Raw genomic sequence first — 15013 nt, forward strand, 5'->3', positions numbered from 1 at the left:
AGGCCAGTTCTCGGGCAAGATACGTTGTTGCACAAGCATAAGGAAAGTATGAGGGAGAATGTTCATCTCCTCCTTAAAGGGCCTTGGACTGCCTGCCTATGCTTTAACTCTTTCATTCTCCCCGTTTTCTTTTAGCAGAATATGGTTGCCAGGGAAAGGGGCAGAGAAAGCTTTCTGTAACTTCTTCCTGCTGGTAAGGGGCACAGACCCTAAATTGTTGAGGGAACATATTCTCCTTACCCTCATATTGAGGATCTCTGATCCAGGGGCCCCAAGTAATAGTTGGTAGAGGCTGTGGCAATTGTAGGAGCTTGAACAACCATTTGTAACTTAAATGCCTCAAGCCGCTTAGATACAAAATTCATTATACAGTTACAAATATAAGAAGCAAACAGCAAGAATAAGATGATTACAATTATTACAGTCGAGATAGTTTTCCACCAAAGAGAGCTTGTAAATCAAAATTGTGTCTGTGATGAGAGTCGAGCATCAGGGGAGTCCATTTTGAAGAGTGACCAGAATTGCTTCATCACCTTTACTTTGTCTGGGAAGACACAGTACCCTTTAGAAAGAACGGACTAGACAGTAGATTAAAAAGGCAGAGACCAATAATCAGTAAAAGAATTATTGTAGTTAGCGGTCCAAGCAAGAGTAAGAATCAGGTCACATTTGGTAGTAACTTTGATCCTGGTCTAGATAGAGTCAACTCTTGGGCTGCCCTGTTTATAAGTATGGAGCCATCTGGCGTGTTCATACACATTTTGAATGTAGGTATAACAAACCCAGTTAGAAGTAGTTGAAAGAGTGACAACCTGAATCTTAACAAACAAAGTAAATCTTACCATTTCTGTTTAGAAGAATGAGTCCGAACCCCAATGTAGACAGCTGTTTTAGGGAGACTTATAGCGAGGTAGCCAGCTGTCTAAGTTTGTCCAGGTAGGCTTTAGCCTCTTATTGTGGTATTAACATATAAGCCAAAGTAGTTGTCACCATTAACAATTTCAGTGTTTTTCTAGGTATGAGAAGCTGCAAGAATTTGGGCTTAAGAAATCTTTACCTGAAAATATCTAACTATCTGAAGGCCTGTTTTGTCCATTTTTTTCAGAGCACAGAGTTAGTGTCTAATTTCTGATTTTCACCCTGAATTCCATTCAGGGGATGTTGAAGGTCAGCAGCTGTAGTGCCCATGATTTAATCTTTGTAGAGGCAGATGGCAAGTGCCAGTTTCCAGTCACAGGGCCCCTTTAAGGCCATGAGCTTGCCCGTGGTTCAGAGGGCATTTCATGACCATCTTGTCCCACAGTGCTGGGAAGGCTCCTTCCCAGGTCAGTTTCCAGTCACAGGGCCCCTTTAAGACCACGAGTTTTCCCGTGGTTCAGAGGGCATTTCATGACCATCTTGTCCCACGGTGCTGGGAAGGCTCACTCCCAGGTCTGTTGAAGATTTCACTGATAGGTCACTCGGTGTGCTGTTACTCGACTAGGCCCATGTGAGTAGCAAAAGTCTCTGGACCACACTTGTCTCACTAGTCTGTTGGTCCAGGAAAACATTCCCTCCTGTTGCTTCTTCTCATATACAGAGTCACACCATTGTAATTATGAATTTCATATGGAACTGTATACCATCATTATATCAGTGGCCCAGTCACACACTTGATAATGTAAGGGACAACACTTTTCAACAAGCAATATAGAAAACAATATAGTTAGTAGTAATAGTCAAGGCTATGGTTTTTCCAGTGGTCATATATGGATGTGAGAGTTGGATTATAAAGAAAGCTGAGTGCAGAAGAATTGATGTTTTTGAACTATGGTCTTGGAGAAGACCCTTGAGAGTCCCTTGGACTGCAAGGAGATCCAACCAGTCCATCCTAAAGGAGATCAGTCAGTCCTGGGTGTTCATTGAAAGGACTGATGTTGAAGCTACAACTCCAGTACTTTGGCCACCTGATGCAAAGAGCTGACTCATTGGAAAAGACCCTGATGCTGGGAAAGATTGAGGGCATGAGGAGAAGGGGACGACAGAGGATGAGATGGTTGGATGGCATCACTGACTCAATGGACATGGTTTTGGGTGGACTCTGGGAGTTGGTGATGGACAGGGAGGCCTGGCATGCTGCGGTTCACGGGGTTGCGGAGTCGGACATGACTGAGCGACTGAATTGAACTGAACTGAATAGTAAAATCATAAGAGCTTAAGTCAAGAACTTCCATTAGGTATAGCCCAGTGATATCTCCAGGTCATCTGAGTTAGTTTGTTAAATGACTCTGGCCTGTTGTTAATCTCTTGGTTGTAGATTCTGGAGCATCTGCTGCTGCTGCTGCTGCTACTAAGTCACGTCAGTCATGTCAGACTCTGTGTGACCCCATAGACGGCAGCCCACCAGGCTCCCCCATCCCTGGGATTCTCCAGACAAGAACACTGGAGTGGGTTGCCATTTCCTTCTCCAATGCATGAAAGTGAAAAGTGAAAGTGAAGTCACTCAGTCGTGTCCGACTCTTCACGACCCCATGGACTACAGGCCACCAGGCTCCTCTGTCCATGGGAGTTTCCAAGCAAGAGTATTGGAGTGGGTTGGCAGTGCCTTCTCTGAGCGTCTGATCTTTATTCAAAGACTGGTTACTGAGATAAGCTTTAGAAAAAAACTCAGAATGCCTTTTGTAATAACTTAATTAAACCTCTTACCAATATAACATAACCACAAGGAACTGTCTCAGAAGTGAATCTTAGTATATATAGACCTTAATTAACAAAACTAGAACTTAATATTCAGTGAAACACATTATAGATGCCATAGGCCTGACATCAGTTGGGTGGATTTTTCTTTTAGAGCTCCCCAGTATATTTTGATATTTATATCTGATAAGGCTCCAAGTTCTGGAGAGATGAGGCAGAGAGAAAAAAGTTATAATTTTACCAACTGGTATAAATCACTAAATTGTTTTAAACCATTAGTAACTTGAGGAGAAGAGTTTCTTTATATCTGTAAACAAAGATTAGAAGCCAGTAGTATGTCAGACAAAAAGTTATGAAAACTGTAATCATATTTAGCAGTTTATTCAATCCCATGTAACTGATCCCTTTGTTCTGCCATCCTTGCCTGATGATCGAGGATGCCAGTGAAAATAATAGTCTCTAAGAAGCTCATGAAGTTCATTATGCCAATGTCTGTATGACCTGTCCAGCAAAATGATTGTCCCAATCACTGGAAATTGCAGAAAACACATTTTAACCATTTTTTTTCTCTCTTCTGAGATATTAACCCTGAAGCCAGGAAAGGCTTTATCTTATCGAATAAAAGTGGGGCTTGTCAGGGAACTGGGAAAAGCCAAGCAGCTGTTTTGAACCTCCCATAGCCCTGTTTGGTTTATACCCATTGTTTATCCATTTTAAATTCCCTGATAAGGGGTTAACTTTGTAGAAGCAGAATGAGCTTTGTCTATGTGTGCCATAGTCTCCATAGATCATTATGAAATAACACTCTTCATTTTATCAAAGTAACAAAAGATTTAAAAAGCAACTATGAGTCACTTAAAGATAAAGAAATTTATGTAGTCTGTTATCAAAAGCCATATTCCAAGAAGACTTTGTTCTTTTAAAGGGGAGAGAAAAACAAATTCTAGTTTGGTACCACTTTACATTCACTGTGAAACAATAGTTATTCAGAGTCAAAGTATCAATAAAAGGCAGTTTAATAACTTAAGAATGCTCAAACTACCACACAACTGCACTCATCTCACACGCTAGTAAAGTAATGCTCAAAATTCTCCAAGCCAGGCTTCAGCAATACATGAACCATGAACTTCCAGATGTTCAAGCTGGTTTTAGAAAAGGCAGAGGAACCAGAGATCAAATTGCCAATATCTGCTGGATCATCGAAAAAGCAAGATAGTTCCAGAAAAACATCTATTTCTGCATTATTGACTATGCCAAAGCCTTTGACTGTGTAGATCACAACAAACTGTGGAAAATTCTTTAAGAGATGGGAATACCAGACCACCTGACCTGCCTCTTGAGAAACCTATATGCAGGTCAGGAAGCAACAGTTAGAACTGGACATGGAACAACAGACTGGTTCCAAATAGAAAAAGAAGTATGTCAAGGCTGTATATTGTCACCCTGCTTATTTAATTTATATGCAGAGTACATCATGAGAAACGCTAGACTTGAAGAAACACAAGCTGGAATCAAGATTGCCGGGAGAAATATCAATCACCTCAGATATGCAGATGACCCCACACTTATGGCAGAAAGTGAAGAAGAACTAAAGAGCCTCTTGATACAAGTGAAAGAGGAGAGCGAAGAAGTTAGTTTAAAGCTCAACATTCAGAAAACTAAGCATCTGGTCCCATCACTTCATGGGAAATAGATGGGGAAACAGTGTCAGACTTTATTTTGGGGGGCTCCAAAATCACTGCAGATGGTGATTGCAGCCATGAAATTAAAAGACGCTTACTCCTTGGAAGGAAAGTTATGACCAACCTAGATAGCATATTAAAAAGCAGAGACATTACTTTGCCAACAAAGGTCCATCTAATCAAGGCTTTGGTTTTTCCAGTGGTCATGTATGGATGTGAGAGTTGGACTGTGAAGAAAGCTGAGCACTGAAGAATTGATGCTTTTGAACTGTGGTGTTGGAGAAGACTCTTGAGAGTCCCTTGGACTGCAAGGAGATCCAGCCAGTCCATCCTAAGGGAGATCCGTCCTGAATATTCATTGGAAGGAATGATGCTAAAGCTGAAACTCCAGTACTTTGGCCACCTCATGTGAAGAATTGACTCATTGGAAAAGACCCTGATGCTAGAAGGGATTGGGGGCAGGAGGAGAAGGGGACGACTGAGGATGAGATGGCTGGATGGCATCACTGACTTGATGGATGTGAGTTTGAGTGAACTCTGGGAGTTAGTGATGGGCAGGGAGACCTGGCGTGCTGCAATTCATGAGTTCACAAAGAGTCGGACACAACTGAGCAACTGAACTGAACTGAATGACAAGAAATTTGTATCATGCACAAAACTCTCTTCTACCTACCACAAACCTTTTTTATTTGTCACAAACCTTTTTATATTTTGTATTTGCCCACTCAGAGACCAGACACCTATAAGTTCAGATTTACTTCCTTTTCCCTGAATAGAATGTAATTCTACTTGTTAGAACTTTTTATTGAAAACACACGTCCTACTTTCCTTCAGCAACCATGCACTGTACTTTATATCATCATTCTGTAGATTGGTAAACATAAATCACCCAAAGCTATGTCATTTACAAAAGTATTTTCGCAAAGTCAATAAACAAACATTAATATCAGGTATCAATTCAGTTGTAAATGTGCCCCAGTTCACACAAGCCTGAAATTCATAACAGTAATTCATAGTATATTTTTCTTGAATTTAGAATTCTTTTATTTGTAAATGCTTACTTTTCTTTAGGCCAATTAACCTTCAGCAATATTGCCCAAAGACGAATACACACACTGATACACATATAAATCAAGAGACCTCACGGTTCTCTGCTTGAAATATAAAATGTTTCTTTGCCCTCCACCCCACCCCTCACCCCCACCCCTTGGCTTGAAATTCTACTGATTTGCTCATGGCTGGAATTCCAGACAGAGTGGGCTTGAATCTCAAGGACATGATAAGAGTTAGCTTCAGGTTTTTTCCCAGGCATGTTTTTCTCAGGCAGGAATAGAGCTCCAAAAAAAGTATTTTAACAAGTCAGCTTTTTCTTAATTGCACATGCAAAAAGAAATAATCTTGCAATTTCAAAAAGATTTCATTTTAACCAGTTTTCTCCAGAGTCTAAAGAATATCATGGCCATTTAGTGTCAGAAATGCTATCTCTCTTTTTTGTAGTCATAGTTTCATAGCTAAAAGTTAAACCAGAGTGTGTTCAAATTGGCTCTGATGACAGGGGTTGGTGGACTGACTGATAAGGTGTTGTTCCAGCAGGGATGGTCTCTCTGGGAAGGTAAGGTTCTCTCTTAAAGCAAAGACAGCCTGTATGTAAGGGCCTTTTCAGGCTCTGGGGATCAAACATATCCTAGTGTTTCAACATACAATTCAAAGGGGGTGGCTCTGGAACTGCTAGCCAGCACGGAGTGCGGTGGCTTTTTTCTACTGGAGGCATCCCTCCCTGTTCTAGATGGGGGCTGCTGCTGCTGCTGCTGCTGCTAGATGAGGGCAGGGACAGGCATTCTACCGAAGCTTCCTTCCCTGGCGGGAGTTAACCTGTCTCTTCCTGACGCAGGTGTCCTACCGCCGTCTCTCCTCTATCTACCACGAGGAGGGGTAGCGGTGCCCCAGGGGTAGACGTGATGGCATCCCAGATTGATGTCCAGTTCCTCCCCATTAAAACTTTGGCCTAATTTCCCCCTTTTCTCTGGTGCCACCTGGGGTGGAGCAGAGTAACCTTCCAGAATGTCTCCCAAGCTAAGACTGCTAGGGGGAAGCATCTTCTGTATGCCTGTGCACATTCCTGAGCATACCCCTGACCGCAGTAGAAGTGGTAAGTCATAAGGGGATGAACAAAAACCCAAGATGTCCCTTCTGAGTGTCATCACACCAGTCTATGTGATAACAAAGGAGGTGATGGAGAGCTGGCCCTAGAGGGAAAAAAATAATCTTTCATGTTCATGGTGTGTCAAGGCCAACATTTCTATTCCGTCCAGCAGATTGTACAAAAAGAATATCCAAGGAATTGAGACAAGAGCCAACAGAGGGCTTTCTCTGGTCCTCTAAGAGCTAGCGCTACTAAGGGAAGAAGCCAGCTGCCTTTCCAATCTGTGCAAATCTGGAGTTCCCCAAACCGTGTCCTTAGGAGTCTCATGCTTACCAGCAATGCCTCCATCCATATAGTCTGGAGACACAGCCATGATAAGAACTTGCTTCTGGGTCTCTGGGGTCAGGATGATTTCCAGTCAGAAAGATTTGCCTGGAGCTAGAGCTCCAGCTCGCCCCCTAATGTGTTCCTGCCTGCAGTGTCCGGTAAAACTTGGAATGGGGGTTTGGCTAGAAAAACACAATAAAAGCATGGATTGGAAGTCCCCTGAAAGTCTACAGTCTGGCACACTAGGTTAGTAGCTTTAATTCCCCCAAGCAGCTGTGAAATGGTCAGAGAGACCAGAAAAAGCTGACCAGCAAAAGAAGTTTGGTCCATATGCTTCTGAATTAGTAGAGACTTTACAGTAAAAGAGCAAAAGAGTCTCAGCTCTGAGTATTCTTACCTTGTCTTGAAGATCCTGGGGAAGCCCCCAAGATGATAGCTTATGCAGTAAGCAGTGAACGGTGCCACCAGATTCGTGGCCTCCAAAGAAGATTTAACTCTGGGACCAAAGACAGTCTCAGTCACTCAGAGCTTTGTGTAGATTTCATTTAAAGTGAAAGTGACAGAAAAAGCTTCTGACACAGACATCAGAAGGGGGCAGGAGAGTAGCCACCTCACTAGTTTAAGTAGGACCTTATATACTTTCCAACTAGCTGCTGAGAATAGATAAAAAGAATACCTCAAGCCTGTAAGAATTCCACCAGACCTTTTCCCAAGGCATCGTCCTGAGATAACTGGCACAAGATTAACCAGGGAGAATGGGTTCCAGGCAAGGTCTCTGGACAAGATAATACTGTTGCTGTGTAATCAGGGGTACAAGTCTTGAGAAACAGGTTCCCAGGCAAGATTTGTTACAATTATAATCATTAACATAGAGTCTAAGAAAAGCATTTCTGTAAGACATTGTACTGTGTGATCATTAGTTCCAGACCTAAGGAAAGGCCAGTTCTTGGGTGAGATACATTGTTGTACAAGGCTTAAGGAAAGCATGAATGAGAATGTTCACCTCTTCCTTAAAGCGCCTTGGATTGCCTGCCTAAGCTTTCACTCTTTCAGGTTTTAGATTTTCAAAAGCCACAATCATCTATTATTAAAGCTCTTGCCTCACATTTAATCTGTTTTCTTATTAATCATTATGTGAGCCATGATAAGATTGTTTTATTGATCTCTGCATGTAGCCTCAAGCAAGTAATTTCTAAGGATATACCTTATTTAAACAAGGAACTGCTTCCTTAATTTTTTGTTTTTTCACTTGCTTATTCATTCATTCATTCATTTACTCGCTCAAAAATAAAATTGTATCAAATGTACCTCAGTAAATCTTTTGGAAATTTGAAACTATGTTTCTGCTAGATGTCAGGCACTATTCTAAATGTTGGATGTGGAATGAAATGGACCAAGTCTGTCCTCAGAGAGTTAACAGTAGTGGAGAGAGAGACACTAAGGAAACACATATGATGGGGTATCTAGTGAAAGTGATGTGAGAGCATATGAGAGAGATTTGCTATTTTGTATCATGTGGTTGGGCAAGGCCTCACAGGTAAGACTGTCAGGACCGGGGGAAGGAACCATTTGACCACAGGAGAGACAAGTGGTGCAGGCTGATAGAAGCGCAAGAGGGAAGAGCCTGAGGCAGGGGAGTGCTTGGAGTGAAAAGCACCCTGAAGAGAGCAGTGGGAGACGCTATGAACTGGAGGGAACTGTGTCTAGAACACAGATCACATAAGGCTTGCAGCTGTAAAATTTAATAAATAGAAAGCTCAATTAAATAAAGTTGGGAGACCAGAAATGGTTGGGGTTGGGCGAGGGGGTGACTCTCACACTCAGACAACAGCTGAGCCCAGCAGGAAAAAAAAGACTGCTCCTTTCTTGCTAAGGACTCAGCCAACAAAAAGCCATGGATTCTGGGTTTACTCTAGCCTTCCCAAATTTCTTTTCTTCTCTACAAATTCTCTCCTTACCCAACTGTGAGGGACTTGCACATTATTCACCATCATTACAGATCCCAAATTGCAGTTTTCTGTCAATCCCAAATCAACTCATTTTTGCTGGAGAAATACCTGGCAATCTATTTGTTTTCATTCAGCCAAGCTTGTGGGAAAGACTAGAGTTTACCCATGAGATAGGAAATGGTGAATGTGGAGGAGTGACATGATCTGACTGTTAGACTTTTTGTGAGAATGCAGAGGTGTAAGCAGGGGCCAGCAAAGGAGTTCTTGCTGAATGCAGTTGAAAAGGACAGAGCTCAGACAACAGTTTTGGCTGTCTTCTTTTAGCCTTTCCCCTCTCCGTTGAGTATTTTTGTTATGAAGATGAAATAAAAGCCTTTCAGTTGGTATGCTTATCAAGAGAGGAATCAAGAAATACTTCTTTGCCCAAAAGTGCCTAGCATGATGCTGACTGACAACAGAAGAGATTAACCGGGAAACAATAACATGTAAACAACCTGAGATCTGTAGTTACCTGTACTTAAATGACATAAAAATATACTCCATGTTTGTAACATAAGGCTGTGATTCTTTATGCCTTATCCATAAGTGTGCTATAAATGGTAGCTATAGTTATTATTATCAATATAATTATCAGTTATTGTCAGCTGGAATTCTCTTGCTCTTAAGAGACCTACATGTAACCTGCTTTTATCTCTGTCAATTCAATGGCTTGTGGAAGACTAAGACTTCTGCAACTGCTTGGACACTTGGCTTGAAATTCCTTTTTCCTAGATCCATACACGTTGCCTCTGTTCTTCACATTGTTCAAAGGTAGTGCTCTTGAGTTTCCAAGGAACTATGTACATACTGTGTTTGTGAGCAATTTAAATTTTATTAAAGAGTTCATAGGGGAAGCTAAGGAGAAAAAAATAAAGCTTTTACATCACTGAAGGAAGGCTTCAGCGTTTAAAAAATAATTTTTTACAACCATGGAGCAGCCTGGTGCCCAAGTTGCCTCAGCTTCTTTCTATTTTGAGGGATCTTCATCTCTTGTCCTTTCTCTCTATTCCTTACTTTCTAAAGGAAAACCAACCAATCAGATACAACAAAAATCCCTGCCTGGCCTCATGCAGAGCCATTGCCCTGCTCCTCTGAATCCTTGGCACCATTCAGAGACCAGGCATGGCGGAGGATTAGAAGGGCTCCTCTTCAACCACAGACATGCACAGTCTTCTCCTTATGAGGGATTCAGGCCAATGAGAGCTTTTAAACACCATTCTGGCTCAGGCACTTGTCTTTCTGGATGGTTTCAAAAGCCACTACAAATTATCTCTCCATCTTCTCTAAATTCAAAGTCGAAGCATTTATTCTTTTACCGTTACTTTTCCTGTTACATGTCATTTCTATTTCCCAAATTTGCTCTATTCTCTTTAACTAGCTGGGCATAGCTAAGGTCTCAGAGTTCATCCCTCATCCCACAATTCCTAGCAACCTACCTTGAGCCAAGTTTTATTGAACAACCTCCCATTGTAATTATTTCAAGAGTTTGGGCTGCAGCTTGCTTGAAAATTCCAGTGAAGGCCCTGCTTAAACTGAGATTGCCTTTCTTTATTCCTTGAAGTGAAGTGTTAGTTGCTCAGTCATGTCTGACTCTTTGCAACCCCAGGGACTATAGCCTACCAGGCTCCTCTGTCCTTGGAATTTTCCAGGCAAGAATATTGGAATGGATTTCCATTTCCTTCTCCAAGAGACCTTCCCAACCCACGGATTGAACCTGGGTCTCCCGCATTGCAGGCAGATTCTTTACTGTCTGACCCACCAGGGAAGCTCCCTTTATTCCTTATTACTTATCAATTTTTTTTTTGGTCTCCATTATGACATTTTCTTCTCTCATTTTTTATGTTCTCCTAAAATGCTAGGGAGTAAATTTTTAAAAAGAATTATTAGTATGTATCTTTTATTACATAGCTGTTTTAATTTTTTTTCTATTAGAAAGTAATGGGGGTCTTTTCAGTAGGGATTCTTTAGAGTCATATAACTAGGAAAAAGGAAAAAATCAATAAGTTCTTTAATATGATCCTATAATTGGTTATTAAAACACAATAATTTTAAGGAGAAAATGTGTAATGAATGATACATTTTTAGCTAAGATCAAATTCTCATTATAAAAATATTAAGAGCATTTTTAAAACAATGGTTATGAAAACCTGACAAATGTTTTAAAAGAAACTTTTAAGGAAGCACTTTATCTTCTTAACAAAGAATAAAGAATTTTTCCAGTGTCATAATTTATCTTAAATGTTATTATATCACATACATGTTTTATCTCCCTGAGGATGAGTTATCATAATATCAACTACAGCGATGAGTCACACACTGTAGATTGCTTATTAAGCAGTGGATCAAGCCAAAATATTAAAATCCCAGAGTCTAAGGATATGTTGAAATTTTCTACCACTTCTGTTTTCAATTATAAATTTTTATTGGCATTTGTCTTTAATCCTGTACTATGTTAATTATGCAGAAGCAGTGGTTACATGGTTAAGTGATTGGGCTTTGAAGTTAGGCTTCCTGAATTGAAATCCCAGCTTTTATTTCTACTGGCTGAATGGCCTTGTGTGTTAGTCGCTCAGCTGTGTCTGATTTTTTTGTGACCCCATGGATTGTAGTCCGCCAGGCTTCTCTGCCCACGGTATTCTCTAGGCAAGGATACTGGAGTGGGTTGCATTTCCTTCGGTAAGCTATTAAATATCTCCATGCCTCAGTTTCTACATCTGTAAAATTTAAATTGTACATGTAATGATTAAAACTGTGTCTAGGTCAGAGTAAGAGTTTAGTAAATATTAATCCATATTAATTATGGCTTTCCTCTGGTGTGTGGCAACTGCTTGGACACTATTAGTTGCCTATCCAATAGTCAGCCTCCTTCTCTTTCTTGCTGGCAGAACAGAAGTCAGAAATATCTGATGCTTCTTTGCCCAAGGCTCCCTCATACTAGGGCACTGTGTAACCTGGTCCCAGCCAATAATCTAAGGAGTAGTCTCTTAGCAGGAGAGAGATGAAGAAGGAAGAGGTGGTGTTGGAATCATTCACAGAAAAGATTTTCCTCCCTGAAAAAGAAGAGAAATGTCTACAAAAAGCCTACCCTTCTTTCCTGAAAGGGACAGAGGCTGGGAAAGTCAGCCTCTGTGGTCATTAGGGGAAGAGGGCAGCCAAAAAGTGGAGTGTAGCAGAGCTGAAAGGTAGAAAGAGCCTATGTCACTGACGACACTGGTGACAGCTGAGCCAAGCAGGGAGTGCCAAACTCCAGACTTCTTACTGTGTAAAGTAAGCTCTGATTCTTCAAGCCATCATTACTTAGGCATCCAACTACTTCCCACCAAAAATCTTGCAACTGAGAAATGTCCTCCAGAAAATACCATTGTCGTTGTTCAGTCACTCAGTCGTGTTTGACTCTTTATGACCCCCATGGTCTGCAGCACGCCAGGCTTCCCTATCCTTCACCATCCCCCAGAGTTTGCTTAAACTCATGTCCATTGAGTTGGTGATGTCATCCAACCATCTTGTCCTCTGTTATCTCCTTCTCCTCCTGCCTTCAATCTTTCCCAGCATCAAGGTCTTTTCCAATGAGTCAGCTCTTCAAATCAGGTGGGCAAAGTATTGGAGTTTCAGCTTCAGTATCAGTCCTTCCAATGAATATTTCAGGGTTGATTTCCTTTAAGATTGGCAGATTTGATCTCCTTATAGTCCAAGGGACCTCCAACACCACAGATCAAAAGTGGGGTCTGATGCTCCTTTTTCCAAGGCATTTCTAAAAAGTGCAAGTCAATGTTTGAAAACATGTACAGTAACTGGTTTAATAAGTAAATCTATGATATTCTGATGAACAAATTAATATCATTTTCATTTCCTTGAAAAATTTTGTCCAAGTAATTTTCTTTTCTGTACAAAAGGATCATGTTGCTTTCAATAAGCTAACAGGGAAAAGATCTATTTTAAAAATGCCCATCCATAGCAGACAAGCCAAAAATAGAATAATTTAAAAAAAAGTTAATCTTTTAGTTTTCTTAAGCTATTCTTAAAGCATATACTAACCATAAGATATTAACTATGCCAATTTCGTATTTGTATCCCTGAGTTACTAAGACCACATTATATCTTCTTATGAATATTTTTCTTCATATTTGACACCTGGGGGTCCATTATTTTTTGAGTGTTCTTGACATAGTTAACTAACTCTTCTAATTTCTAATTATATTAGTAGATAGATCTTGAAATGATAGAATAATAAAATAATGTCTGTACTCTCTGTTACCACATTGCATCTTTATACCATTAGATTTAAATTGCTTCTGTTTATTAAGAAAGTTCATGTCTGAAGACTCCAGCTTCTGTGGACAGTATCTGGGTGAAAACTGATAATCAGATTCAGCAGTCTCACTCCTTAGTATTTGCCCAAAGGATTTCAAAATGTATGTCCACATAAAAACCTGCACATGGATGTCTAGAGTAGCTTTATTCCTAACTGCCAAAAGTTGGAAGCAACTGACATGTTCTTCAGTAGGTGAATGTATAAATAATCTATGGTACATCCAGACAATGGGATATTATTCAACAATAAAAATAAATGAGCTATAAAACCATGAAAAAAACACAGAGGAAACTTAAATGGACATTACCAAGTGAAAGAAACCAATCTGAAAAGGCCACATACTATATGATTCTAAATATATTAAAATGTCCAAACTGTGGGAACAGTGAAAAGATCAGTGGTTGTTAAGGGTTTTAGGGGGAGGAGATGAACAGGCAGAGCACAAGGGATTTTTAGGGCAGTGAAAATACTCTGTATGGTACTATAAGGGTGGGTACATGCCACATATTTGTCCAAACCCGTAGAATGCACAACACCAAGAGTGAAACCTAATTTAAGCAATGGACTCTGGGTGATCATGATGTATCAGTTGAGGTTCATCAGTCATCACAAATGTTCCATCTGGTGAGAGGTGTTGCTGATGGAGAAGCCTATGCATGTGTGGGGCAGAAAAATATATAGTATATCTCTGTTCCTTCAACTTAATTTTAACTGTGAACCCAAAAATGCTCTAGGAAATTAAGTCTTTAAAAAAAGAGAGAGCTAATCATTCTAATTCCATATCATGTGCTTTGAACCTTAAAACAATCATTGTTTATTAATACCTCCTGCTTATGGGAAATCATGATTTATCAAGGTCAGGGCTATGTGTTCCACAAATAAAGTAACTTGCCCCAAGACTCGCAGCTAGAAAACATGAATGCAGATGGAATGTTTTCAAAGCCCTTGCTGCTAATCACTATGTTATTGTAACAACGCATTTCAACCTTAGCTCATGCTTATTCTCAGCCTGATCTCCAATGGTTTCAGTTCCGTTCAGTTCAGTCACTCAGTCGTGTCCGACTCTTTGCGACCCCATGGACCACAGCACGCCAGGCATCCCTGTCCATCACCAGCTCGTGGAGTTTACCCAAACTCATGTCCATCGAGTCAGTGATGCCATCTGACCATCTCATCCTTTGTCATCCCCTTCTCTTCCTGCCCTCAATCTTTCCCAGCATCAGGGTCTGTTTAAATGAGTCAGCTCTTCACATCAGGTGGTCAAAGTATTGGAGTTTCAGCTTCAACATCAGTATTTCCCATGAACAGTCAGGACTGATCTCCTTTAAGATGGACTGGTTGGACCTCCTTGCAGTCCAAGGGACTCGCAAGAGTCTTCTCCAACACTGCCAGGAGCCAGCGTGAGGAACTCCGCCTGTGGCAAAGGTCATGAGGAAGGAGGCTCGGCATTACGCAAAGGTGGGATCAAGCCTCAGGAGACTCCCTGTTCCTGAGCATCTACCCCCAAAACCAGAGTCTGCCTACTTTACTGCCTTATACTCTCACCTACAACTCTGACTATAGGGGGCTGTCCCCCACCACCTCTCTCGGAGAAGGAGTTAACTTGCAGCTCCAGTTAATAAAAATTCCTGGGCATGACAACAGTGTTTCAACTTACAAACTCCTCTGAGGGTTCTCTAGCCTGCCTGAGCAGGTTTGTCCAGCCACATGTGATTGCTCACACCCTCCTAACCGTGAGAGGCACGAGATGCTTTAAACTTTCTAAATATAGATTCTTTTGAGAAGTTAGAAAATTATTAGTATAGTATAGTGGGTTGACTAAGAAGTATATTGGTGAAGGGTATTTCATTTTTTGAGCCAATATTTGCTGCTAAATCTCCATACT

At 40.9% G+C, this 15013-nt stretch overlaps 1 long non-coding RNA gene across 1 annotated transcript; it reads right to left on the bottom strand.

The window, feature by feature from the left end:
* Positions 1 to 3041: 3041 nt before the first annotated feature.
* On the bottom strand, positions 3042 to 7446 carry LOC120856916. The gene is made up of 2 exons (XR_005719514.1): positions 7226 to 7446; positions 3042 to 3177 (listed from the first exon to the last, which is right to left on the bottom strand). It is a non-coding gene; the product is annotated as an uncharacterized LOC120856916 (long non-coding RNA).
* Positions 7447 to 15013: the final 7567 nt, after the last annotated feature.

The sequence above is a fragment of the Oryx dammah genome, unplaced genomic scaffold, assembly GCF_014754425.2.
Source record: "Oryx dammah isolate SB20612 unplaced genomic scaffold, SCBI_Odam_1.1 HiC_scaffold_28, whole genome shotgun sequence".
Taxonomy (NCBI): Eukaryota; Metazoa; Chordata; class Mammalia; order Artiodactyla; family Bovidae; genus Oryx; species Oryx dammah.